Here is an 18,472-nt window from a genome sequence, read left to right as displayed (position 1 = left end):
CCTGGTCAGGCCCTTAGACACGATCATAAAAGAAAAAGTGCAGCGCTCACAGGGAATTGATGGAATATTGAAAAATATATATATTAAAGGACAATAAATTCATATATAAAAACAAAATCATACATGAAAAAATCTAATTAAAGTATGAAAATGCAAAGTGGTCCAAATAAATTATGAAAAATCCATATACATGTAATGATACAGTGAAAAGACACAGTATATATGAAAAAATATATATATATAGAGTGATCAAAACAATCCCACGAAAAATTAATAACCATAAATCATGAAAAGTCCATTTTGCATGTGACAGAGTTCAATAGTGGAAAAAAATAAAAGCACAAAAAAAATGTGTAGAAAACACCACCAGTCCCAACATGCATGAAGGATAATCTCCAAAGGGTAACTCCGCTGTTTGAAGAAAACACCACACTGAAAAGGTTGGCAGCTTACCAGAGTCAGATGGCCCCCAACTTAATGGGAAAGCAAAAAACGCTTAAATAGATATTCTAGGCATCTGGAGACATCAGAACTTATTCATACGACCAAAACTCCAGAAAGCATGAGGGTTCCTGTTTATACAGCCTGAGAATGCCGCTGATATACACGCTTAGACACGATCCCCTGTATTAACAATACTGCTTTCCAGGTTCTCCAATGTCTTAACTTCTCTTAGTCAGCTCTCCTGGACCTCTGGGTTCAGCTCCTGCCTTCTGGCTCACCAGGTCGACTGCCTGTGACCATACACCAACTGCTGCAGAAGAGGAAGCAGCCGCCATCCTCCTTCCGGGACTCTGCTCAGCAGCCAAAGACCCCAAGCACATGTGCTCCTGACTTTTATACCACACCCCACAATGTATCGAGACAGCAGTCTTTGGGGCTGTATCAAAGCCTGTGTACCCATTGTTTAGGTTTTCTCCACTGTCCAATATGACTCCCTATTGGACCAGTGTGAAACACTCCCCTAGACCAAATGAATCACACACTGAGCACATTGAGCAGACCTAACTCACAGATCCTGCTCTCTTGTCAAGCACAGAGCAATACAGAATTTACTTGCTGCTCCTCTGATAGGCAGACAGAGCCAAAACTATACTCAATCTCTAGCACCTACCTAGGAGAGTGCTACACTTAGAAGGGCCTCTTTCCCTCTGGGGCTGGTTGGGAATATCCTCTGGCTCGTCTGTAGCAGGAGCTCAAGCCTTTGTTCCAGCGAGGAGATCATATATTCAGTGTTAATCCTTTCCAGTAGAAGTTTTGCGAGGAAGCCTCATTGGTACTGTATATTATTTTGTGATTTTGTAAAATCTTGGTAATGGGGATTAGATTTTTTCACATCATCAAAGTAGCTTGAGAGAGGTCAGTGAATGAGGAGCTAGGGTTCAGGTAAGGAAAGGTATTTTTTGGAGTAATACTTTACTTGATAGAAATAATACGGGCAATTACATCCCTCGGTATTCGGTCGGGCAGGCGATCTGGTTTGGGATAGTATGTGCATCATCCCCAATTTTAATGCATCAGGAACAGTCTATGAGCGAGGAGGTGTTACCTACCCAAACACCTGTAAGAAATGTCCATTCTAATAAAAAGAAAAACATCAACACTCACACCCCAATAGGACAGAACTCGACACCCAGACACCCGCCCAGACCACATTTTCAAAGTCCATACCGTAGAGAATATACACAAAGGGAATACCAACAATATAACCATCAAAACCCACCCCACCCAAGGGATTTTACCAACAGGGAATACGGAAATCCGCCGGGACTTCCCTACCAACCCAGGGGAAACAGGGGATACAGAGGATGGAATCAACCCCACAGAGGAAGGGGCAGAGGAGGGAGGGGCAAACCCTGGTACCAACCCTACCCCTATTACCAACCACCCCCACCTCCACCCCCACAACCAGACTATGCAAGAGGGGAAAGAGAAGGAGAGGATGTAGGGGGGGCCACCACAAAAAGGAAGAGAGAGCATTAGGTCAGGGGATATATAACCTGACCAAAGAATTTTTTTCGGAAGAAGAACTAAGAGTACTTGATCAGGGATTAAAATATGCCCCAGACAAACCCTTCAACGAGTTTCAAACATTCATTGACTTACAAAATTCATAAGAAAAATAAACATAAAAAACACTACCATAACAAAAAAGATAATAATTTAACAGGTCCTAATCCTGAATACCATCACAGCCAATTAAAAAACAAATCTACTTTCAATCCGAAACCCCCTAATAACCATTACACAGAAACATTCAAATCCATGGTCACGCAAGATCTCAAAAAAATCATTAAAAACAAAGGGAAAAAGAAACAGGATATATGGGAGGGTATCAAAAAATTAGAGCAAAGGAAAAACCTGGTTATCCGCCCGGCGGATAAGGGAGGGGGAATAGTAATTTTAGATAAAGAAATGTATAAAAGGGAATTGGACAAATTGGTGCATGATACGTCCACTTATGAAAAACTGAAAAATAATCCCACTAGCAAATACAGAAGTAAGTGCAAACTACTCCTAAAGAAGGCACATAAACAAGGAATATTAAATAATAAGCAATATAGGTACTTAATACTGGACCATCCTAGAATCCCAGTGATATACCAAGTACCCAAAGTGCATAAAAACCCACTAGAACCACCAGGGAGACCCATTATAAGCGGTATTAATTCGGTATTCTCAAGGATGGGTTAATACTTGGATTACTACTTGCAACCTCTGGCCCAAACATACCCAGCCAAACCTCAGAGACAGCAAGCAACTGATCAATGTCTTGGATGAGGTAAAAAACGACTCAGACATAATTATGGCAACCATAGATGTCGAGTCGTTGTACACAAACATAGACCAGGATGATGCACTAAGAGCAGTTATGTGGGCTTTAAAAGAGAAATCTGACATGAAGCCAGAACAACAAGTATTAATAGGAGAAATGCTCAACCTGGCGATGGGGAGCAATTATTTTTGGCATGAAGGCCAGTATTACAGGCAACACAGGGGCATAGCCATGGGGGCAAAGTACGCCCCTAGTGTTGCCAACATATTTTTAAGCAAGTGGAAACAAGAAGATATATTCAGTAAAAAGAACAAAGACCTCCTGGTATACAGAAGGTATATCAACGATATTTTTATTATTTGGAGAGGTACGGAGGATTCCCTTAAGCAATTTTTAAAAGACATAAATATCAACAATTATAAAATAAAATTCACAGGCACCTATGACAAACAAGAGGTCAACTTTTTAGATTTATCTATTTATTATAAACACCCTGTTTTTTATACCAAAACCTTTTTTAAAAAAACAGACCGCAACGGATACATCCCCACCCACAGCTGTCACCACCCTAGGTGGATAAAGGGGATTCCCAAGGGACAGCTGATGAGGATGCGGAGAAACTGCAAAGAAGATGTAGAGTAGGAGAGGATGTAGGGGGGGCAGCAGGCAAATACCCTAATAACCAGGTTTATTAATAAAGGCTATGATGGAAAACAAATGACAATCCTTAGAGACCAGATCCAAAAAATTGACAGAAAAGTTCTATTAGAAGATAAGAAGAACAAAGGAGGTAGCTATAATGGATCTGAAGTTGCTTTTATTACACAATATAATAGAAATTTTAGAGAATTTGAAAAGGTAGTGAAATCATATTGGCATATTTTACTGAGAGATGACACCTTAAAAGACATCCTCCCAAAACAACCTAAATTCATATACCGAAAAGTACCTAATTTGAAGGATAAATTGGTACACAATGTCCCCGACCCACCCAAGAAAATGACTTCATTTTTAGATTTTAAAGGTTTTTATTCATGTGGTAAATGTAAATCTTGCAAAACGGTCAGAAAAAGAACCAGATAATTGACTACATTTACATCACACTATACCAAAAAAGAGTACAAGATAAAATAACTTATAACATGTTCTAGTACCCATGTCACGTATCTTTTAACCTGCCCATGTGGACTTCAATACGTGGACAGGACCACAAGAAAATTATCTATTAGAATAGGCGAACATCTTAACAATATAAGAAAAGGATACAAAAAACACAGTGCATCCATGCATTTTAGACTCCACCATAACAGGGACCCCACATTATTAACTTTAAAGGGATAGACATAATAGATAAACATTGACGGGGTGGAGATATGAGGATAGCAGTTTCAAAAAATGAAACATTCTGGATTTATGAACTGGGTACACTGCAACCTAGGGGTATGAACATAGACCTGGATTTGAATGGTTTCATCTCCAATTTTTAATGAGAGTTTGATTTTTAAATTTTAAATTTAAATAATAATAGAAGGTTGTATGAATAAGAATGGGGTAGGATCATTGTGAACGGACACATCTTGCGATGACCTGAGTCACATAAAAATAGATATATTCATTTAATAATATTAAATATTTTAAAATATAAATTATTTAAATAAATTTTATACCCTAGTAAACACAAAACAAATAATTAAATAACACTAATTGTCACATATATTACATTATATATTATAATATTATTTAATTTATTTATTCATTTATTCACACAACATCACTACCATAGAAATATGGGATATAAGGAGAACACCTTGCACAGAGCACTTTAAAAATAAAAATATTATGATTTTATATGATACACATCTAGTGTAGGAGAAATCCAGCACTATGCAATATATTTTATACACAATACACTACACTATTTTTTATAGGGTTAATAATCATTAGGGCACGAAACACATAATTCACCTATAATAAAGTTTATAATGAAACCATACTTAGAATTTGGTATTAGTATCTCCCTATGGAATATAATGAAACCGCAATAAGATCTAATTATGTTATTTGAATATAATGATAACAAGATGAGGGGCATCGCGAGATGTATCCGGAAGTAAAGTTTGTAAACAAGGGGGAGGAACGAAGAGCGGATATGATGTCCGCACTCCCTACATAATTCCGGCTCACGCAGCGCACGTACCACTTCCGAAGACGTCAATTTGCTGACGAAACGCGTCAAGTTGATACGCACGCCGCTACGCCCGAACCCCACTGGTGAACCGCACGCCGCGATCCCACTTCCGGGTACGGCGCTTTCACAAACAAACACGGTAACACGCCACAAGGCTGGATAGTGTTTGGAAAGGGGTAGGAGCCGCTTTTTTCACAGCAGAGACTGTAATTTCTTGAAGTTTTAACCACTATTTTGGAGTGTTTTTCTCACTAAGAGTGTATGGTCACGCCTTTTTGGCTCATGTCGTTTTTTAAAGTTTGGAGTGTTTTTAAAGCTTGGAGTGCTTTTAATTATGTTTTAAACAATAAAGGAGTCGTTTAACACTCTGCACTATGAGAAGCACTTTGCTTTTATTTTGAGCCACAAAGTACACCTTAAGGAGAGAGTTCCCACCTCACTGTGGACCACGAGTGGCATCCGGCAGACCCTTGAGGCACGGAGGAATCGGGACACAGCAAACACTAAGCGCAAGTTGATTCCCACTGGCGTAAGCCACTAGGAATCCACAACATCTGGTAAGTGAGTCTTCTTACCACATTTACCACAACAAGGTGACCAGGGAAGGGTTACAACATTGAAATTGGAGCACAATAATCATATGAAGGACTTTTGCACCACGGCACTTTTTCTCTATCCATCAAGAATAATATGCTTTTGTGGAAATAATAACCCACGTGTAATATAAAGGACTGTTTTGAGATATATACCGTCAAGTTCATGCCATATAAATGTGAAAGTGTATGTAAAATATGCATTTTATATGATATATGATATTAGCCAGTTTTTATGCATAGTATATGCACCATTTTAAAATCACTGTATGCACTTTATTCTCTGAAAGAAAGCGATTATACAGACGCAAATAACAATAAGGAGCACAATAGATATTGGGATTAGGGTTGAGCGAACACGGACTGTATTATTCGTGTTCGTACCGAATAATTGGATTTTTGTTACGAACACGGACCTGAAAACTTTACTGTATATTCGGGTAAAAATCCGTGTTCGGTCATTTTATTTCCGGGTTTTGTATGCATCGGCGCGCTTTTCATGGCAGGCTTTCAACAGCCAATCAACAAGCGTTTAACTGGTGTGCCTTAAGCCATCCCAGCCATGCCTACAAATGTATTAGTAGCTGTGATTGGCCATCTGAAGCATGTGACCAAGTCTTTAAGTTTGAGACCGAGCGCCGCTGCGTCATTCTGCTGTGTAGTTCAGGGACAGAGCACACATCATACGTGCTGGCTGCTGATTAGGAACAGACAGGCAAAACTCATTTGTGTCCGCATAGAATTGAGGGACAGGTCGGAGTGTGTTAGGCAGGGCGAGTTGTAGGACATTTTAGGGAGAGGCTGCTGATTTTTAGGGTCAGTTTTCTACAATCGATTTTGCTGTGTGGGGGGGGGGTTTGCAGTGACCGATCTTATAAATCCTTTTAGGGAGAGGCTGGAGATAGGCAGGTGTCAGTGGTCCACATCGATTTTGCTGTGTGTGGGGTGCAGTGAACACAATCTTTTTTGCCCACTGAGGAGGAGGGAGAAAAGTATTTTTCTATCAGTCACTGTGTGCAGCGTTTTTCCTTCAGTGCTGTGCTGTGCTGACTCTGATCATACACTGCTGTGTTCAGTGTTCACATGTGCTATTATTGAGTGGTTTCAAAAATCATACACTTTTTTCTATTCCACTATTCAATATACAGCCTTGGGTTAAAAAAATTAAATTGTGGCCTGCAGCAGAGCTGAATGATATAAGACACTGCTGTTCACATGTGCTATTGATAAATCACACCAATTTTATATCATATTTTCTATTCCGCTATTCAATAAAAACCTTTGGGTATAAACAATTAAATTGCGGGATAGTCTGTGTTGGTACGTGTGAGATACACCTTTCCAATTTTTGGGGTGCATCTCATACTTCTGAAGATTTGAGGGTGCTGCCTGTTCCAAACTCCTCCTACTCCTCATCCTGCCTTTTAGGGGTACAAAAAATAGTAATTGGGGCCTAGTGTGGTTCTGTATGTGTGAGATACATACACTTTTTTTGATAATATTTTCTATTCCGCTATTCAATAAAAACCTTTGGGTATAAACAATTAAATTGCGGGATAGTCTGTGTTGGTACGTGTGAGATACACCTTTCCAATTTATGGGGTTCATCTCATACTTCTGAAGATTTGAGGGTGCTGCCTGTTCTGTACTCCTCCTACTCCTCATCCTGCCTTTAGGGGTACAAAAAATAGTAATTGGGGCCTAGTGTGGTTCTGTACGTGTGAGATACATACACTTTTTTTGATAATATTTTCTATTCCGCTATTCAATAAAAACCTTTGGGTATAAACAATTAAATTGCGGGATAGTCTGTGTTGGTACGTGTGAGATACACCTTTCCAATTTATGGGGTTCATCTCATACTTCTGAAGATTTGAGGGTGCTGCCTGTTCCGTACTCCTCCTACTCCTCATCCTGCCTTTAGGGGTACAAAAAATAGTAATTGGGGGCTAGTGTGGTTCTGTACGTGGGAGATACATACACTTTTTTTGATAATATTTTCTATTCCGCTATTCAATAAAAACCTTTGGGTATAAACAATTAAATTGCGGGATAGTCTGTGTTGGTACGTGTGAGATACACCTTTCCAATTTATGGGGTTCATCTCATACTTCTGAAGATTTGAGGGTGCTGCCTGTTCCGTACTCCTCCTACTCCTCATCCTGCCTTTAGGGGTACAAAAAATAGTAATTGGGGCCTAGTGTGGTTCTGTACGTGGGAGATACATACACTTTTTTTGATAATATTTTCTATTCCGCTATTCAATAAAAACCTTTGGGTATAAACAATTAAATTGCGGGATAGTCTGTGTTGGTACGCGTGAGATACACCTTTCCAATTTTTGGGGTGCATTTCATACTGCCGAGGATTTGAGGGTGCTTCAGTCTGCCTCCTGCCTGTTCCGAACTCCTCCTACTCCTCATTCTGCCTTTAGGGTACAAAAAATGTTAATCGGGGCCTAGTTTGTGTTTGTACGTGTGAGATACACCGTTTTGTAAAATTTGTCCTATTCCGCTATTCAATATACACCCTGTTTGAGTGTAAAAAAATAAATTGCAGGATAGTCTGTATCGGTACATGTGAGATACACCTTTTTAAATTTGTTTGGCGCATCTCCTTCTACCGCCGAGGATTGCAGGGCGTTTCAGTTTGCCTCCTGTTCCCAACTCCTCCTACTCCTCTTCCTCATCCTGCCTTTAGGGTACAAAAAATTGTAATCGGGGCCTAGTCTGTACGTGTGAGATACACCGTATTATAACATTTTTCCTATTCCGCTAATCAATATACACCCTTTTGGAGTGTAAAAAATTAAATTACGGCATAGTCTGTATCGGTACATGCGAGATACACCTTTTAAATTGGTTTGGCGCATCTCCTTCCACCGCCAAGGATTGCAGGGCGCTTCAGTTTGCCTCCTGTTCCCAACTCCTCCTACTCCTCTTCCTCATCCTGCCTTTAGGGTAAAAAAAATTGTAATCGGGGCCTAGTCTGTGTTTGTACGTGTGAGATACACCGTATTATAAAATGTTTCCTATTCCGCTATTCAATATACACCCTTTTGGAGTGTAAAAAATTAAATTACGGCATAGTCTGTATCGGTACGTGTGAGATACACCTTTTTAATTTGTTTGGCGCATCTCCTTCCACCGCCAAGGATTGCAGGGCGCTTCAGTTTGCCTCCTGTTCCCAACTCCTCCTACTCCTCTTCCTCATCCTCCCTTTAGGGTACAAAAAATTTTACTGTTGTTGTTTTTTTCTGCTATTCAATAAACACCTTTCTAGGGCAAGATCTTAAATTACAGAAATATGAGGAGACCGTCAAATAGGGGCCGTGGCCTGGGTCGTGGTGCTGCTGGTAGAGCTCCTGTCGCAAGGAGAGGACGTGGTCGATCTGTGCCAGCTACACGCACAAGTCAAACACCTTCCTCAAGTGTTAGTAGGCGACAGAACCTGCATCAGTATTTGGTAGGGCATCATACGCCTCTAGAAGTGATGATGCCAGAACACGTAGAGGCGATAGCAGATTGGTTTGCTGCTGACAGTGCCTCCAGTTCCTTCACATTGTCTCCCACCCAGTCTACTGCAGAAAGGTCAGAGTTGGCACCTGCAGCCGATGTCCAACCGTCTTTCACCTCACCCTCTTGCAAATCAGGCAAGCAGTCTGAGCCCCAAGCCATACAGCAGTCTCTTCTTCTTTTTGATGACTCTGTCAGCAGGGTTTCCCAGGGCCATCCACCTAGCCCTGCCCCAGAAGTGGAAGAGATTGATTTCAGCGATGCCCAACCACTTATTTCTCAAGATGAGTACATGCAAGGACCATCGCAGCACGTCTCCGATGATGACGAAATGCAGGTGCCAACTGCTGCGGCGTTCAGAATTGTGGAGACCGACAAGGAGGGCAGGGGTGAAGACTGGGTGGAAGATGATGTGGAGGACGATGAGGTCCTCGACCCCACATGGAATGAAGGTCATGCAGGTGACCTGAGTAGTTTGGAGGAAGAGGCGGTGGTCGCACAGAGCCAACAGCACAGCAGAAGAGGGAGCAGGGTGCAGAAGCGGAGCGGCCGTGCCCTAGACACTACGCGTGCTACTGCCCAACGCAGCAAGGGAACGAGCACACCAAAGCCAGCTCAAAGGAGTTCTCTAGCGTGGAAGTTCTTTAGAAAATGTGCTGATGACAGGACACGAGTGGTTTGCACCCTGTGCAATCAGAGCCTGAAGGGAGGCATAAACCTTCTCAATCTGAGCACAACCTGCATGATCAGGCATCTAAGTGCAAAGCACGAGCTGCAGTGGAGTAGACACCTTCAAAACCAAGAAACGTCTCTGGCTCATCCTGCTTCCTCTTCTGCTGCAGTCTCGGCCGCTCCAGCCACATCTGTAGTGATACCGGCACCTGCCACCCCGCAAACAGACGATCTGTCAGCAACACCACCACCTGGGTCACCAACCATCTCCACAATGTCCCGTGGAAGCGTTCAGCTTTCCATCTCCCAAACACTTGAGAGGAAGAGGAAGTACCCCCCTACCGCGATCCCTGGCCCTGAATGCCAGCATTTCAAAATTCTTGGCCTTTGAAATGCTGTCATTCCGTCTGGTGGAGACACGCAGTTTTAAAAACCTTATGTCGGTGGCTGTCCCACAGTACGTCATGCCCAGCCGCCACTACTTTTCCAGGCAAGCCATCCCTTCCCTGCACAACCAAGTGGGGGAAAAAATCAGGTGTGCACTGCGCAACGCCATCTGTGCCAAGGTCCACCTAACTACCGATACGTGGACCAGTAAGCACGGTCAGGGGCGTTATATCTCCCTAACGGCACACTGGGTAAATGCAGTGGCGGATGGGCCTGAGGCGGATAGCCTTCCACCACCGAGGATTGCAGGGTGCTTCAGTTTGCCTCCTGTTCCTAACTCCTCCTACTCCGCTTCCTCATCCTCTACCGTCTCCTCATCCGGACAGCGTAACACCTTCACCACCAACTTCAGCACGGCCAGGGGTAAACGACAGCAGGCAGTTTTAAAACTTGCCTGTTTGGGGGAAAAACCACACACCGCGCAAGAGTTGTGGAGGAGCATGGAACAGCAGACAAATGAGTGGTTGCTGCCAGCGAGCCTCAAGCCCGGCCTGGTGGTGTGCGATAACGGGCGAAATCTCATAGCAGCTCTGGGCCTAGCCGGTTTGACGCACATCCCTTGCCTGGCGCATGTGCTGAATTTGGTGGTGCAGAGGTTCCTTAAAAACTACCCCAATATGTCAGAGCTGCTGCAGAAAGTGCGAACTGAAGTGAAGGAACTCCACCTTGCACATGCTGGAAAGACTGTGCGAGCAGCAGCAGGCCATAGTGGAGTTTCAGCTGCAGCAGGCACGCGTGAGTCGCTCTGCGGAACAACACCACTTCACCACCAATAACTGGGCCTCCATGCGAGACCTGTGTGCCTTGCTGCGCTGTTTTGAGTACTCCACCAACATGGCCAGTGGCGATGACGCCGTTCTCAGCTTAACTATCCCACTTCTATGCCTCCTTCAAAAAACAATTCGGGCGATGATGGAAGAAGATGTGGCACAGGATGAGGAGGAGGAGGAGGAGGAGGATGAAGAGGTAACATTTCCAAGGCTTTCAGGGCAGTCATTCACAAGGGGCTCCGAGGGTGGGTTCCTGCACACACAAACGCCAGGGACACAATTGTCCAGCAGGGGCACAGTTCTGGAGGATGAGGAGGATGAGGAGGAGGAGCTGGAGGAGGAGATGGAACCATGTTCACAGCAGGGTGGCACCCAGGCCAGCTCATGGCCATCACTGGTGCGTGGCTGGGGGGATACATAGGACATGGACGATACACCTCCCACAGAGGACAGCCTTTCGTTGCCTCTGGGCAGCCTGGCACACATGAGCGATTACATGCTGCAGTGTCTCCACAACGACCGCCGAGTTGCCCACATTCTAACTTGTGCTGATTACTGGGTGGCCACGCTGCTGGATCCCCGTTACAAGGACAACGTACCGTCCTTAATTCACTCACTGGAGCGCGATCGCAAGATGCGCGAGTACAAGCGCACGCTGGTAGACGTGATGCTGCTGGCATTCCCACCTGACAGCGGGGCCACAGTGGAAGCACAAGGCAGAGGAGGAGGAGGAAGAGGTCGCCAACGCAACCAGGGCACCGCCAGCACCTCAGAAGGCAGGGTTAGCATGGCCGAAATGTGGAAAAGCTTTGTCAGCACGCCACAACAAAAAGCAGCACCAGCAGCTCATATGGAACGTCTTAGCTGGAGGCAGCATTTTACCAACATGGTGGAGCAGTATGTGTGCACACGCCTACATGTAGTGAATGACGGGTCTGCCCCCTTCAACTTCTGGGTCTCCAAATTGGGCACATGGCCTGAGCTTGCCCTTTACGCCTTGGAGGTGCTGGCGTGCCCTGCAGCCAGTGTATTATCTGAACGGGTATTTAGCACGGCTGGGGGCGTTATCACAGACAAGCGCAGCCGCCTGTCCAGAGACAACGTGGACAAGCTCATGTTCATTAAAATGAACCAGGCATGGATCCCACGGGACTTTTCCATACCTTGTGCAGAATAGCGATGGATACCGACCTTACCCAGCCATTGTTCTATTTTTACTCTTTCTCACTCTTTTGGGGTGTACCCTCATTTAAAATTTCTGAAAAGAAGCAGTGTTGGCTACCTCGTCCTCCTCAGGGCCAGATTAACGTAGGGGCTATTGGAGCTGCAGCTCCAGGCCCCTACCTTTATATAGGCCCCGGGTTGGCCATATTCACTGTTACCGCTCTTCTGTCACTTGTAAACACAGAAGTCTGGCTTCTATGCTCGCTTCCCCAGGCAGCTCCCTCAGAACCTCCCCACACAGCACGAAGGCCGGACAAGGAGGGACAGTTGCCGATGCATGGATGTGTTTATGGGCTTCAGAGACAGCATCCCATGTTGAATTAGGCATGCATGGCTGCACCCTTCCTCCTCTGGGTGCATGCCAAGGCACGGCCCTTAAGGCCCTTCAAAATCCTCAGCACCAAGCCCATGATGCTCTTAATCCGGCCCTGGTCCTCCCCCACCGCCGCTTCCACCTACACCGCCCATAGGTGTGTGCAGCCTATTGCATTAGGGTGTGCACCCCAAAGTTTAAATACACATGCATGTGTTTGCCTACATGTACATGGCCCCGATACATTACTCTCCCTGCTGGCAAAGAGAAATAGAGCAGAGCAGGTCAGAGGGAGATCTTTCCCATCTCCTCACTGGCAAACAGAGCGATAATGCTATGTGCCCTAGGTGATTAGGGTGTGCCCAGGTACACCCGGCACACCCTGTGCGCACGCCTATGACACCGCCACATCCACCACCACCTCAACCTCCCTCCTACTCCATATGGGCCTCGTCCTTCAGAGATGAAGAACATTGTTTTATTTTTCTGTTTTTTTTTTTTGTTGTTTTAAGTTATTTCCCTATCCACATTTGTTTGCAGAGCACTCGCCATGCTCTTAACTACGTTTTGCTGCCATTTGCAGCACTCTAGCCCTTTCCATTGGTGTTTTAGAGCCATTTTAGTGCCTGAAAGTTCGGGTCCCCATTGACTTCAATGGGGTCGGTGTCCGGTAAAAGTTCGGCAAAAGTCCGGGACACGGACCCAGACTTTTTTTTAAAGTTCGGCCGAACCCGCCGAACACGGACATCCAAGTATCCGCTCAACTCTAATTGGGATCATTCCCATTATTCATATACACTAGGGGGATAGCGCAGTTACATATATACTGATCTGGTTTGGGGATGAAAAAAATCTGGATGAATGGTGTTTGTAAAATATCCTGATACTCTACTATACCTTCCCTAATTTGTGCAAGCCAATATTACCTGTGCAAACAGACAAAAAATATCAAATATAGACTATGGAAAAAGTGGTTATATAGTTAGCTTAAAAATAGGTAGAGAGAAAATAGATGATAAATGTATATAGGGTTTCTTACTCTATATAGGGTTTATTACTCTATGAAAATGTTTTGGACCTAAACACAATTCAACAGGACTATTGCTGCAACATGAAACAGAAGACAAGACAACATACATGAACACAAATAACAACCGACTGGTATATTGTACTGCTTGCCTATATAGGGATATTTACAGCTATCACTGTATAATCATCTGAGCATGAAAGATTCAACAGCTATCGCTGCATGATCATTTGTGCAAAAAAAAATTATTTTTTTCAAGGCAAGTTCCCCTGGAAGCTCGGACAGCGAAAATAGTAAATACACAAACAATATAGTGATTGAAATGGAATGTACCAGTAGAGATGGTATGGTGGGAACTCATGAATCAATCATAGTCATTCAATCGTTATCTTGTAAAAACTCAGCTTCACGTTTTGTAAGTAAGCCTGCTTCCCTTGCATTTTTTATCTTACATAGTTACATAGTTACATAGTTAGTAAGGTTGAAAAAGACATCAGTCCATCCAGTTCAACCTATGATGCGTGTGTGTGTTTGCTTTTAACCGTACATTGTATACCCCTGTATGTTGTGGTCTTTAAGGTGTCCATCTACTAGTTTTTTGAAACTATCGATGCTCCCTGCTGATACGACTGCTTGTGGAAGAGAATTCCACATCCTTACTGCTCTTACAGTGAAGAACCCCTTACGCACTTTAAGGTTAAACCGCCTATCCTCTAGTTTTAGTGAGTGGCCACGTGTCTTATTGTATCTCCTTTCTCTGAATAGTTTGTTCCTTATGCTCGGGTCACCAGTACAGTATTTGTACATTGATATCATATCCCCCCTCAATCGTCTTTTCTCCAGAGAGAAAAGGTTCAGTGCTTGTAGTCTTTCCTCATAGCTGATGTCCTCCATTCCCCTAATTATTTTTGTTGCCCTTCTCTGGACTTTCTCCAATTCCAGCACATCCTTCCTGAGGACCGGTGCCCAGAACTGGACAGCATACTCCAGATGTGGCCGGAGTCTTGTAGAGTGGAAGAATAATCTCTTTATTTCTGGAGTGAATCCCCTTTTTTATACATCCCAGTATTCTGTTGGCTTTGCTTGCGGCGGCTTGGCATTGCATGCCACTGCCAAGCTTGTTGTCTACCAGTACCCCCAAGTCCTTTTCCATCCTAGACTCACCCAGAGGTTCCCCCCCTAGTGAGTAGCTTGCTTTCTGGTTTCTGGCCCCCAAGTGCATTACTTTACATTTTTCAACATTAAACCTCATCTGCCATGTAATTGCCCACCCCGTTATTTTGTTCAGGTCTGCTTGCAAGGTTTCCACATCCTGCATAGAAGATATTGGCATGCCTAGTTTAGTATCATCTGCAAATACTGAGATTGTACTCGATATCCCCTCCTCTAGATCGTTTATGAACAAATTAAACAGGATTGGTCCCAGGACAGAACCCTGGGGAACCCCACTTTCCACACCCACCCAATCCGCGTACTCCCCATTAATCACCACCCTCTGTACTCTCCCCTGGAGCCAGTTCTCTATCCAGAAACTCACCTTATGGTCCATACCTACCTTCCTTAGTTGTTACAGTAATCGTTTGTGGGGAACGGTGTCAAAGGCCTTTGCAAAGTCCAGATACACCACATCCACAGGCTTACCTTTATCTAGGTGGCTGCTCACTTCATCGTAGAAGGTTAATAGATTGGTTTGGCAAGAACGATTTTTCATGAATCCATGCTGATTACTACTTATAATACCGTTTTTATTACTAAAGTCTTGTATGTGGTCCCTTAACATCCCCTCCAAAATTTTGCAGACTACAGATGTTAGGCTGACCGGCCTATAGTTACCCGGGATATATCTCGGCCCCTTCTTAAATATTGGTACCACGTTGGCTTTTTTCCAATCAGCTGGCACCATACCCGTCTGTAAACTATCCTTAAAGATCAAGAATAATGGTCTGGCAATCACCTGGCTGAGCTCATTAAGAACCCTCGGGTGCAAGCCATCCGGTCCCGGGGATTTATTTATGTTAAGTTTCTCTAGTTTAGCTCTAAGTCTATCTTCTGTTAACCTTGGCGGCACTTCCTTCTTCTTATTTAATTCTTTAACAATATGTGGGAAGGGATTTTGTTCTAGTTTTTTATACGTTCTTTCATCATGTAACAATCTTTTAATCTCTTTTTCATATGCATCTACATTCGTTATTACTACATTACCTCCCTTATCACTGCATTTGATGATTATGTTTTTTGCCTCACCAAGATCTTTTATTGCACGGTGTTCCTCCTGCGAAATATTAACAGGGCCTTGATTTGTCCAGTTGATTTGGCTTAAATATGACTGGACCATGTCCAGAAACAAGCTTTTACCATTTATTCTTCCCTATTGTAGGCATATTTAGAGATTTGATTTGCAGGTCATGTCCTGTTTTTGGGAGTTTTTTTTGTGAAGAATATAGGGATCGCAAATAAATTTTGCGAAGAAATAAAACAATATCCTAATACACTGAATTCATCCATTACACTTTTTTTTTTTTTTTTTTAAATGCAGACTGTTCCTTTATTGTTTCACAAAACAGAAAAAAAACATAATACAAGGCATACAGAGTATAGTAGAAATGGTACATCTACAAACAGAAAGTATGACACTTCAAGAAAAAAACAAATGAGATATCTCAACTTAGGAAATGAGCATTAACGTGTACAGTCAGCAAGCATATGTGTCCACACGGAGAGACCTCCTCATCTACCAGACTGTATAAACTAAGCTGTCCATGGCTGCCAGACCTTATCACATTTTTTAGGCCAATTCCTATTGATATACAGTGCCTTGCGAAAGTATTCGGCCCCCTTGAACTTTGTGACCTTTTGCCACATTTTAGGCTTCAAACATAAAGATATAAAACTGTAATTTTTTTGTGAAGAATCAACAAGTGGGACACAATCATGAAGTGGAACAAAATTTATTGGATATTTCAAACTTTGTTAACAAATAAAAAACTGAAAAATTGGGCGTGCAAAATTAGTCAGCCCCTTTACTTTCAGTGCAGCAAACTCTCTCCAGAAGTTCATTGAGGATCTCTGAATGATTCAATGTTGACCTAAATGACTAATGATGATAAATAGAATCCACCTGTGTATAATCAAGTCTCCGTACAAATGCACCTGCACTATGATAGTCTCAGAGGTCCGTTTAAAGCGCAGAGAGCATCATCAAGAACAAGGAACACACCAGGCAGGTCCACTGTTGTGGAGAAGTTTAAAGCCGGATTTGGATACAAAAATATTTTCCAAGCTTTAAACATCCCAAAGAGCACTGTGCAAGCGATAATATTGAAATGGAAGGAGTATCAGACCACTGCAAATCTACGAAGACCTGGCCGTCCCTCTAAACTTTCAGCTCATACAAGGAGAAGACTGATCAGAGATGCAGCCAAGAGGCCCATGATCACTCTGGATGAACTGCAGAGATCTATAGCTGAGGTGGGAGACTCTGTCCATAGGACAACAATCAGTCGTATACTGCACAAATCTGGCCTTTATGGAAGAGTGGCAAGAAAAAAGCCATTTCTTAAAGATATCCATAAAAAGTGTCGTTTAAAGTTTGCCACAAGCCACCTGGGAGACACACCAAACATGTGGAAGAAGGTGCTCTGGTCAGATGAAACCAAAATCAAACTTTTTGACAACAATGCAAAACGTTATGTTTGGCGTAAAAGCAACACAGCTCATCACCCTGAACACACCATCCCCACTGTCAAACATGGTGGTGGCAGCATCATGGTTTGGGCCTGATTTTCTTCAGCGGGGACAGGAAAGAGGGTTAAAATTGATGGGAAGATGGATGGAGCCAAATACAGGACCATTCTGGAAGAAAACCTGATGGAGTCTGCAAAAGACCTGAGACTGGGACGGAGATTTGTCTTCCAACAAGACAATGATCCAAAACAAAGCAAAATCTACAATGGACTGGTTCACAAATAAACATATCCAGGTGTTAGAATGGCCAAGTCAAAGTCCAGACCTGAATCCAATCGAGAATCTGTGGAAAGAACTGAAAACTGCTGTTCACAAACGCTCTCCATCCAACCTCACTGAGCTCGAGCTGTTTTGCAAGGAGGAATGGGCAAAAATTTCAGTCTCTCGATGTGCAAAACTGATAGAGACATACCCCAAGCGACTTACAGCTGTAATCGCAGCAAAAGGTGGCGCTACAAAGTATTAACTTAAGGGGGCTGAATAATTTTGCACGCCCAATTTTTACGTTTTTTTATTTGTTAAAAAAGTTTGAAATACCCAATAAATTTCGTTCCACTTCATGATTGTGTCCCACTTGTTGTTGATTCTTCACAAAAAATTACAGTTTTATATCTTTATGTTTGAAGCCTGAAATGTGGCAAAAGGTCGCAAAGTTCATGGGGGCCAAATACTTTCGCAAGGCACTGTATGTCAATTTTTATATAGGGAGAGCTGCGTTTATAGCTTTTTCTCACGTCCCTATCGGGGGGGGGGGGGGGGGCTATTCCATTTTAGAATAATTTCCCTTTTAGCATAATAAAGCAGATAGCATATCAAGGTTTTGGTACATCTAGGCCTCTGTTCATCATTGGGCATTCCCAGAAGGGCCAACTCAGGCGAGAGCGGGAGCGAGAGCTGAAGGCGGTAATTGATGAGTTCAACAACCTCCTTCCAATACTGAGTTATTCGAGGGCAACTACAAAACATATGCAGGTATGTTCCCACCTAGTGATGGACGAACATCGGCCGGGGCGGTTCGCGAACGTTATCCGCAAAGTTTGCGGCGGGCCCCATTGACTTTAATGGCAGGCGAACTTTAAAAACCTTCAGGTCATATTTGCAGCTGCAAAATAAATACTTACTAGCTGTGCACAAATAGTCCCACAACATGGACACTGTCATAACAGAAGTATTGCTATTGGAAAAAGCCCAAAAAATTTTTTA

General features: G+C 43.3%; 1 pseudogene across 1 annotated transcript in view; it reads left to right on the top strand.

Annotated features, from left to right (window-relative positions):
- The first annotated feature begins 2,806 nt into the window (after positions 1–2,806).
- Positions 2,807–18,472, top strand: part of LOC309547042 — a 118,524-nt pseudogene continuing 102,858 nt past the window's right edge. Inside the window, exons 1-2 of the transcript in view lie at positions 2,807–3,111; positions 18,103–18,241. The product of the transcript in view is annotated as an uncharacterized misc_RNA (transcript). The remainder of the gene's footprint in view (positions 3,112–18,102; positions 18,242–18,472) is intronic.

Source organism: Pelophylax lessonae (genome assembly GCF_965119305.1).
Source record: "Pelophylax lessonae genome assembly, chromosome: 1".
Lineage (NCBI taxonomy): Eukaryota > Metazoa > Chordata > Amphibia > Anura > Ranidae > Pelophylax > Pelophylax lessonae.
This window is presented reverse-complemented; position numbering and strand designations above follow the sequence as displayed.